General features: G+C 55.6%; 1 pseudogene across 1 annotated transcript; it reads left to right on the top strand.

Moving 5' to 3' along the window:
• Positions 1–2,987: 2,987 nt before the first annotated feature.
• LOC309616557 (leukocyte immunoglobulin-like receptor subfamily B member 4) lies at positions 2,988–8,877 on the top strand (annotated as a pseudogene). Its single transcript has 7 exons — positions 2,988–3,036; positions 3,457–3,708; positions 4,048–4,198; positions 4,783–5,291; positions 6,546–6,658; positions 7,165–7,255; positions 8,226–8,877. The product of its transcript is annotated as a leukocyte immunoglobulin-like receptor subfamily B member 4 (transcript).
• Positions 8,878–8,919: the final 42 nt, after the last annotated feature.

The raw sequence follows: 8,919 nt of genomic DNA, 5'->3' as shown, positions 1-8,919 counted from the left end.
AGTTTTCAGCAATTATCTCTTCAAATAATTTCCTACGTCCTTTTTCTCTCTCTTCTCCTTCTGGAACCACTATAAGGTGAATGTTGGGGCATTTAATGTTGCCTCAGAGGTCTCTTAGACTAACTTCATTTCCTTTCATCCTTTGTTCTTTATTCTGTTCTTCAGCAGTGATTTCCACCATTCTGTCTTCCAGGTCACTTATCTGTTCTTCTGCCTCAGTTATTCTGCTATTAATTCCTTCTAGTGTATTTTTTATTTCAGTTATTGTGTTGTTCATCTGTTTGTTCTTTAGTCCTTCTCGCTTTGTTAAACATTTCTTGCATTTTCATCATTCCTTTTCTGAGATCCTGGATCATCTTCACTATCATTATTCTGAATTCTTTTTCTGGAAGGTTGCCTATCTCCAATTCACTTAGCTGGTTTTCTGGGGTTTTATCTTGTTCCTTCATCTCGGACATAATCCTCTGCCTTTTCATTTTTTCTGTCTTTCTGTGATTGTTGTTTTTGTTCTGCAGCCTGCAGGATCGTAGTTCTTCTTGCTTCTGCTGTGTGCCCTCTTGGGCATCGTTTTAAAATCTTATCCAATTTTTCATTTGTGGAGCATCTTGGACATGTAAATGGATGACTTGCAACAAATCTGGGGACTTCCCTGATGGTCCAGTGGTTAAGACTTTGCCTTCGCCAGGGAGCACAGGTTCAATACCTGGTCAGGGAGCTAAGATCCCACATGACTCAGTGCCAATAAATAAATAAATAAATAAATAAATAAATAAATAAATAAATAAAGCAGAAGCAATAGTATAACAAATTCAATAAAGACTTTTAAAAAGTGGTCCACATCAAAAAAAAAATCTGTAAAATAGTCAGTATTTAGCTCCTCAAAAAAATTTTTTTGTTCATTGATATCATTCTCCCTTTGCTGGGAGAGCAATGATATAAATGGCCTCACAGATCCTGGCTGTGTGTTCATTTTAAAAACTCTTTACTTCCAACCTATGCTCTTACCCCATGCCTGGAGAAAGAATTCACAGAATGAGATGAAGAGTTCTGCCCAGGGGAGGAAGGGGCACTGAGGAGGCAGAAATGACTCAGAGGTTTTGAAGAAGGGAGATGAAAAAAGATGGTGCTGAATTATAGACACAAGGAAGTCAGTGAAGGGAAGTGTTTGGGGAAAAGAAAATCCAGTCCCAGCTCAGGAGGCAGGGCTGTGCTTCACTCTAAAGAACGGTGATCAGTCTTCCAAGCATCTCCCATGCGTCCCTCTCTCCCGGGGTCACCCCATTTATGACCGCCCCGTTGGCTCCTCCAGGCAACCAAGGCAGAGAGTGGGAGCGCTTTCAGTTCCCCAGTCTCCTGCACTTCACATCCAACCACCAAATCCACATGCTGTGCCCCCTGAGCCCTTCTTAACAATGTCCCTGATCCATCGCAAGGCTCAGGACATCTTGTCTGTTTCATCACATCAGCCTCCTTCCTGGTCCTCCAATCCGGGCTCCACTCCTTACTCCAGCTCATTCCTCTCACCACCTCCGAAGGACTCTTCCTATAACTGTATCGGATCTGAACCTGCCCTGCTCAAAACCCTTCCAACAGTTTCCACCTTTGAAACAAAGTCAAGGTGCATCATCTGATATTCCAGGCTGTGAATGATCAGCCCCAGCAAACGTCGCTCTCCCTCCGCAGCCAAACTCATCACACTTAACCATGTCTCCCCCAAACACACACATACACAGAGCTACTGAACAATTCCGTACCTCCTCAGCCTGCCCCCTTAGCCAGTGTGAACGGAGCCATGTCCTTTCCAACCTGCCAGACCAAGAAGCCTTCCTTTTTCATTCCACTCAACTATAAATACATGTTGAGTTATAAGTTCGTGTAAGGTTTATAGGAGAAAACCACATGAATGACTTAAAATACTGGTCAACACATCATCCAGGAGAGAGATTAATGTTGGAATTTTACTATTAATAGAGTTAATTATCAATAGAGCCCTCCTGCATTACATTTTCTATATGGTGGTAATCCTTTTCTAATAGAAATCTGTTCATACTCTCTGCTGTTTAAAATTTTCCAATTGCTTTAAAGATAAAATCCAAAATACTTACATGGCGCTCAAGATCCTGTGTGGCAAGGCCCCAGCCCTCGCCTAATTGCTCTCAGTTCTGAGAACAGCTCAAGATCTTTCTGGTCAAGGATGCCTCCACCACCACCACTGCCACCACCACCCCTGAGCTAACTACTCATCCATCCACCAGAAGGACACCTCACAACCAGGACCCAGGCTTCATGGCGTCTACCTGTTAATGAAACTCATTGTTCCCCGTTTTCTTTTTTCTTCCAACTTGTAACAGTCTCACAAGACTATAACTGAATTGTTTGCCATGTAAATATTTGCAATGTCTGTTTTCAGCACTCTGGGCCCCATGAGCCCAGGAAAGGAATCTGTCGGCTTCTCCAGTGAATCTCCAGTGTCTGGCACCATGACTGAACATGGTCATTGCTCAACAAATACTGACTGACTGGACTAGATGACGAAAGAAAGGAACAAGATTTGCATTTACAGAAGCTCAGGAAAGGGAAGTTACCTGCCCCAGATCACACAGCCTACGTAAGAGGCAGAATAAGAACTGGAACAGGTATTGGGGTGGCTCCTAGGCCTGCTTCTTTTAGCCTCATGTTCTGGGATGTTATGTCACTCTCTGGATTTGGATTTGGCATGAGGAGGTAGGACAGGAAGGCAGAGTGGGGGAGGGGGATCTGGTGAGTATCAGATCTGGCCTGAAACATCCCCAGAGCCTGCTATCTCCTGGGCCCCATCCTGCAGGGAGAGCAGTGTGAGGCCCTGGGGGGCTGTTCCTCTTTCTGAGCGGCTGCTAGGAAGGGACCGGTAACGTGCAACACAGAGCCTGCCCCTTGTCACACCCCCGTGCATCTGTCTGTCCTACTGCCTCTGTGGACTCTGTAAGACACCAGCATGGCTGGGGACCATGGGAGGCACAGCCACGACCCCGACCCTCACTGCCCTTCTCTGCCTCGGTGGGCTTTGGGGAAGGGAGGGGGGAAGGGGCCCCTCTCCTCCCAGGTCTGAAGCTGAGAGACCCCAGGTCTAAGAAGGCTCGGGGGGGGCAGAACTTGGTGGGGGAGGAAGGATGTGCTCAGCCCCAGATCTGACCCCAGCGCTCAGGGCCCAGACCAGGCCTGGAGCATCTGTGTGTGCTGGGGGATGGGCGCTCACAGGGAACTCTCTCCCAGGGCTGAGCCCGGACCCATGGGACCAGGTCCAGGCAGGTGAGCCCCCCCAAGACCTGCTTCAATCCCACAAGCCCCTGGTCATCTGGGGGGAGCACAGCAGGTCTGGGATGATGGTGACCAGTCTGGAAGGGGTCTGGGGGTGACAGCTGGGGAAACTGAGGGGAGAAAGGCACCCCTGACACTTCAGGTCTGATTCCTTTCCAGGAATCCACCTGACACCCTCCATCTGGGCTGACCTAGGCCCGGCCCCATGGTCACCAAGGGAAGCCCTGTGACCATATGGTGTCCGGGGTCTCTGAGGGCAGATGTCTACCGTCTGTATAGAGAGAGGCCCTCTGGACTCTGGGAGGCTGAGGCCCCATGGGACTCCAGTAACAAGGCCAGTTTCCCCTTTGAATCCTCGAGCTCAAGCCCTGCAGGGCGGTATCAGTGTGTCTCTCGCAGGAGGAAAGACAGGTAGAGCGGAGTGACCCCCTGCCCCTGGTGGAGACAGGCGGGAGGGAGGACCCGGGTCCCCTCGCACTGCGGCGGCGTCCTCACAGGCAGAGGGAGCAGAGTGTGGGCGCCGGGGGACGGACGTCTCCCCTCGCAGCCCACACCTGCGGTGAGCGGGGTGACGCTCCCCCTTTAACCCAGCCCCTCCCCCTCCCTCAGGGGTGCACAGAGCCCCCCCCTCAGCCCAGCCACGCCCTGTGGTGGCCTCACGAGGGAGCGTGTCCCTGGCACGCAGCTCACAGTCTGCAGCGGGCACTTTGCACCTGCTGAAGGAGGGAGGTGCTGACCCGCCCGACACAGGACATCGAGGACCCATGGGAGGGGACAGGCCGTGTGCCCTGTGGGCCCCGTGAACTCCTCCCGTGGGGGGACCTGCGGATGCTATGATTCTCCCAGCTCCCTCCGCGTGTGTGGTCACACCCCAGTGACCCTCTGCATCGCCAGGTCACAGGTGAGGGCCCCCAGCCCCATCGTTTCCTGGACCCCTGACCTGAGCCTTGTGCCCAGTGAGCCCTGAGGTGATGGGGGTCAGTGATACTGCCCTCCTGGGGCAGAACCACTAGCGAGAGGCTTGGCAGGACCAGGGAGAGCTCTGACTGCAGCCCCGGTGAGCAGTGTGGGGTGAGCGTCCCCCTCGGTGCCACTGCCCCTCTCTGCAGGCGTGCACAGGGGGCCCTCCCTCTCAGCCCAGCCGGGCTCGCTCGTGCTCCGTGGAGATAGCCTGGCGCTAGTGGGGAGCCCCTGTCCTGCCCCACGTCCTGTCTGCTCAGGGTGCTGGGCCCAGGCTCACCCCCGGTGGGGATGGGTCCTGGGAGCGGGCGGAGAGGCTGAGAAGGGGCAGTGGTCTACAGGGAAAGTGAGTGAGAAAAATGGAGCGGGTGCCGGGAGATAAGAGAGACCCACACACGGGGGCTGAGAGCAGCTGAGAGGGGGTCACAGACAGGGTCCCTGGAGAGAGGATGGTGGTCCCTCAGCTCAGGGTCAAGGGTGTCTTGGGGGTGGCTCTCTACACATCATGACCTTCCTCGCCCCCAGGAATGTACAGGAAGCCCTCCCTCTGAGCCCAGCCGGGACCTTCAGTGCCCTGGGGAGAGAACACGACCCTGCAGCGTGGCTCTGAGGTCTGGTCCAATGCCCTCCATCTGTCCAAGGAGGGGTCACTCACTCCTCCCCAGAACCTTCGTCTGCAGGACACGGCTCCACCCTTTCAGAACAGCTTCACCTTGAGTGCTGTGACCTCAGCCCACAGTGGGACCTACACGTGCTACAGCTCACTCAGCACCTCCCCCTCCCTGATGTCACAGCCCAGCGACCCCTGGAGCTCCTGCTCTCAGGTGAGGGACCCCAGCCCTGACCCTCTGTGTCTTCCTGGTCAGTTCAGGGTCCTGTCCCCAGCTCTGGGCTGGGCTGGGAGTGAGGGGGTCACAGAAGGAGGAGAATCAACAGTAAAGGGATGGAAAAAGCCAGGGCAACTCCCTTCCCTGCACCATCCTCATCCTCATCCCTGGGGTCCAGACATGTTCCGGGTGGCAGAGAAGACTCGGGTCTGACCAGAAGGGGAAAATACCAGCGTCCCCCACCCCGTCTCCATCCTCCTCTGGTCCCCACTCCTCGTAGTCTCTCACCCTGAGAGAACAACACAAGAGCGGGCGACTAGCAGAGGCCTCGATCCCCAAGCGACCAAGATCACAGGCCCTGGCACAGCTTGTGTCCCAGCGGGGCTGGGAGTCGGGCAGAGATGCAGGGAGACCAAAGGGCTCCCGGGGCTCAGAGGCTGGTGGATGAAGGGTGGGGGGCCATGGAGAGGGAGATGTCGGGGCCATCCTGGGGCAGGGGCAGTGGGCTGCGTGGGGAGAAGCAGCCCCCGGCCCTCCCCTCCTGTCCCGACCCCCAGGAGGCTCCGAGGATCAGCTTCTCCCCCACACAGAGTCAGGCGTGCAGATGGGTGAGTGGGGGTCTCTGTGGGGAGGTGGTGGTGGGAGGAGCTCAGTCTGGTCTTGACTCAGCCACTTCCTGAGTTAATGGCCTGAGGAAAGTTCCTTCTTCTCACTGGGACCCACTTCCCCGACTGCAAAGGGCAAGAAGTCTGCTCCGACGCTGTGCGTGGGAACGGTGTCTGAGCCTTCCTCCTTAAAGTCAGGGGCTTCAGCCCTCCAAGGAGCAGCCGTGGGGCCAGGGAAAGAACAGGGCTTGGGAGTCACACCACGCTGCTACTTCCCAAGCTTGGGATCTTGGCTGAGTCATGTTCCTCGCCGAGTCCGAGGCTCACCCTGCGTGGAGGAGCCCTCCTGCTTCCTCCCTCAACGGGGAGCCCTCAGCACAGGCCCTGTTTAGAGCTCAGGAAGGCCAGAGCCTCCCGCCTGCCCCTCCCAGACACACACCCCCTTGTCCACATGGGCCGCAGGGTGGGGATGCCAGGTCTCTGCAGAGTGGGGACAGATCTGGGCCGGGCTGGCAGAGGAGTAGGGGTCGGGTTTGAGGGACAGGTCCCTGCACTGGTGTTCTGCCTGGAGGCGACAGCATTAAAAAAATAATTTAAAAAAATACAAGGGAGCCCACAGTCCTGGGTTCCAACCCCAGCTCTGCCACATCCAGGCTGGGTGACCTGGGGCATGTGCGTTTCCTCTCTGTGCCTCAGTTTCCTCATCTGTAAAGTGGGTGGGAGTGACAGTCACTGTTGCATGATTGTTGTGAAAGTTAGAGGAGATGAATGCACAGACCCCAGTACGAGTCTGCACACAGTAGGCGCTCAATTAAATGGCACCACTGGCTCACTCATGACGTCACTGGTGCCCCAGGTCTCAAATGGTACCTTGAACGTTCTGATCGGGGTCTCGGTGGCCTTCGTCCTGCTGCTGCCTCATCTTCCTCCTCGTCCGACACCGGGATCAGGGAAGACGCAGGAAGTCGGGTGAGTAGGGAGTGGGGTGACCTAGGCCCCTGCAGGTGGTGGGCTTAGGGCACCAGCCAAAGGGAAACCTAAGAGACGGGTGAAGTCAGGTTAGAAAACCCCTCCAGCATCTCCGAATGAGAAAATCTAAAAAGAAGAGATTAAATATGAGTGTACACGTATTTTAAAGTATTCTTTTGATTTTTTCAAACTTACGAAATGTTTGAAAACACATGCAAGTTCTGTATTTTATGGTTTAGATTTTTCTCTTGAATTCTTTATGAAGGTGGGAGGGGATTATAATCTTATCAGTTCGTAGGCACTCGCAGATCTTACTGTAACCCTAGAGAAGGGTTCTGGGGTGGCTTGGAGGCCGATTCCCAACTTCCTGCAGCGGCCGCAGCATCAGTGCTCGAGGACAGAGGCCGGCAGAAGAGGCAAGACCTCTCCCAAAGACGCCCCCACCCCCCCGCCCAGCCCGCGCGCAGCTCCCGCACTGCCCCTCACACGCCTCTCTCCTCCCCCAGCTCCAGCCCAGCTGTTGACTTCCAGGAGGAGAGCTTGTGTAAGGGGAAGAGGGACCCTCCTGGGGGCAGGAGACAGGGCCAGACAATGTGGGTGGGCAGTGGACACCAGGGAGTGGTTGGAAAGGGTTCTGGGCTTGGGGATGCGAGAGCTCGAATCTGATACTGTGTGGCCTGGGCCACATCACTGGCCCTCTCTGGACATCTGCTGTGTGAGATGTCAGGGAATCTTGGCAAGAGATGGGACCCCCCTGTTCTGTCCCCACCGGATGCTGTCGTGGAAGACACACAGCCGGAGGATGGCAGGCAGCTGGACAGTCAGGTCAGCTCCCCCAGTCCTGACCAGGGCACCCACACCTCCTTGTTCAGACGTTAAATCCAGCGGCCACTGAACCCTGACGCCACTCAACTCCTGGCAGCCTCTCCCTTCTGGAAGCACCTGCCCTGTGGGCTGCTGCAACCCCACACCTCGTCTCCTCTGACCTTCAAGGTGTTGCAATGCTCAGGTCGAGCTGGCAGGGCTGAAGGTTAGGGCTAAGAGTCTGTGCCCCCCAAAAGGGGCTCAATCCAATCCTGGGGCTGCAGAGCGGCCCAGAGGGGATGCCTTCTGAACTCCAGAGGATTCTAAAATCCTCGCTCAGCCCTTGGCTGTCTGTTCGGGGTTGGGTGGACCCCAGCAACGCACCTCGAGCGCTGGTTAACTGGGGTGAGGATCAGCTCCCGTTCACACTCTGGCGAACCCTAACTCCCTCCCAGGCTGCAGCGGGGTCTGACTGTCCCTCCAAGTTGATGGCGCCACACCCAGCTCCTATCTCCAGTCCTGCCCTCGCCCCTGCACCAAACTTACACAACCAGCCACCAGTCACAGCAATTTCAACTTCCTTCACTTCCCTCCTCCCTGAGGCTCAAAGCTACAGGGACTGAAGGAAGGAAAGATTCAGAGACCACCCGTCACTGTCTCCAGCAGAGGCCTGATGACTAAGACCACCAAGGAGTGCCTCCTTTCCTCCCGGGACCCAGGCTTCCCCCACCCAACCACCCTCCCTCCCTCTCCCCCACCGCAGGCCACGGCATCTGAATCCCCCCAGGATGTGACCTATGCTCAGTTGAACCACTCAACCCTCAGACGGGAGACTGCACCCCCCCACCCCCCAGTCAGAGGAGCCCCCAGCAGAGCCCAGCGTGTATGCTGCTCTCGCGGTCCGCTAGCCCAGTAAGGACCCAGGGCCCACGCTCCAGGGACCGGATTTCAGGGACCCCCAGGAGCTGCCCCCATAAATGCTTATAATGAACTCCAGCCAGCCTGGAGTCCTGACACGAACCACCAGGAGCTTCTGAGCCCGACTGGAAGCCAACTGCTTCCAGAACTCCATGGAAATCACAGCTGATTTTATGGTCCCTACCAAGGGTCCTGACCTCAAGGACCCTACAGAACTGCCATCAACACCTTGGGGTGAGGGAGGCCTACCACCCAGCCCAAGTAGGCTGCGAGGACTTGGATTCTTCTGCAGGCTTCACAGCGACTTCACAAAGAACCCTGAGCCCTCACTGAGAAGCTGGCCACTTACATCACAGCCCCAAATCCCCCAGACCGGGTGTGCCCTGTGGCTGCAGCTGCTGCGAGGTTGCCCAATTCCAAGTGTTCCTCATTTCCTGAGACCGAGCCCCTTCCTTCCCTGCCTGAGGCAGCCTCGCAAACAGAAGACTGCCTCCCTTGCGCCCATGAATATCATCAGCAACTCCAAATGCCGGGGGAGG

The sequence above is a fragment of the Balaenoptera borealis genome (assembly GCF_965194805.1).
Source record: "Balaenoptera borealis genome assembly, chromosome: 19".
NCBI lineage: Eukaryota > Metazoa > Chordata > Mammalia > Artiodactyla > Balaenopteridae > Balaenoptera > Balaenoptera borealis.
This window is presented reverse-complemented; position numbering and strand designations above follow the sequence as displayed.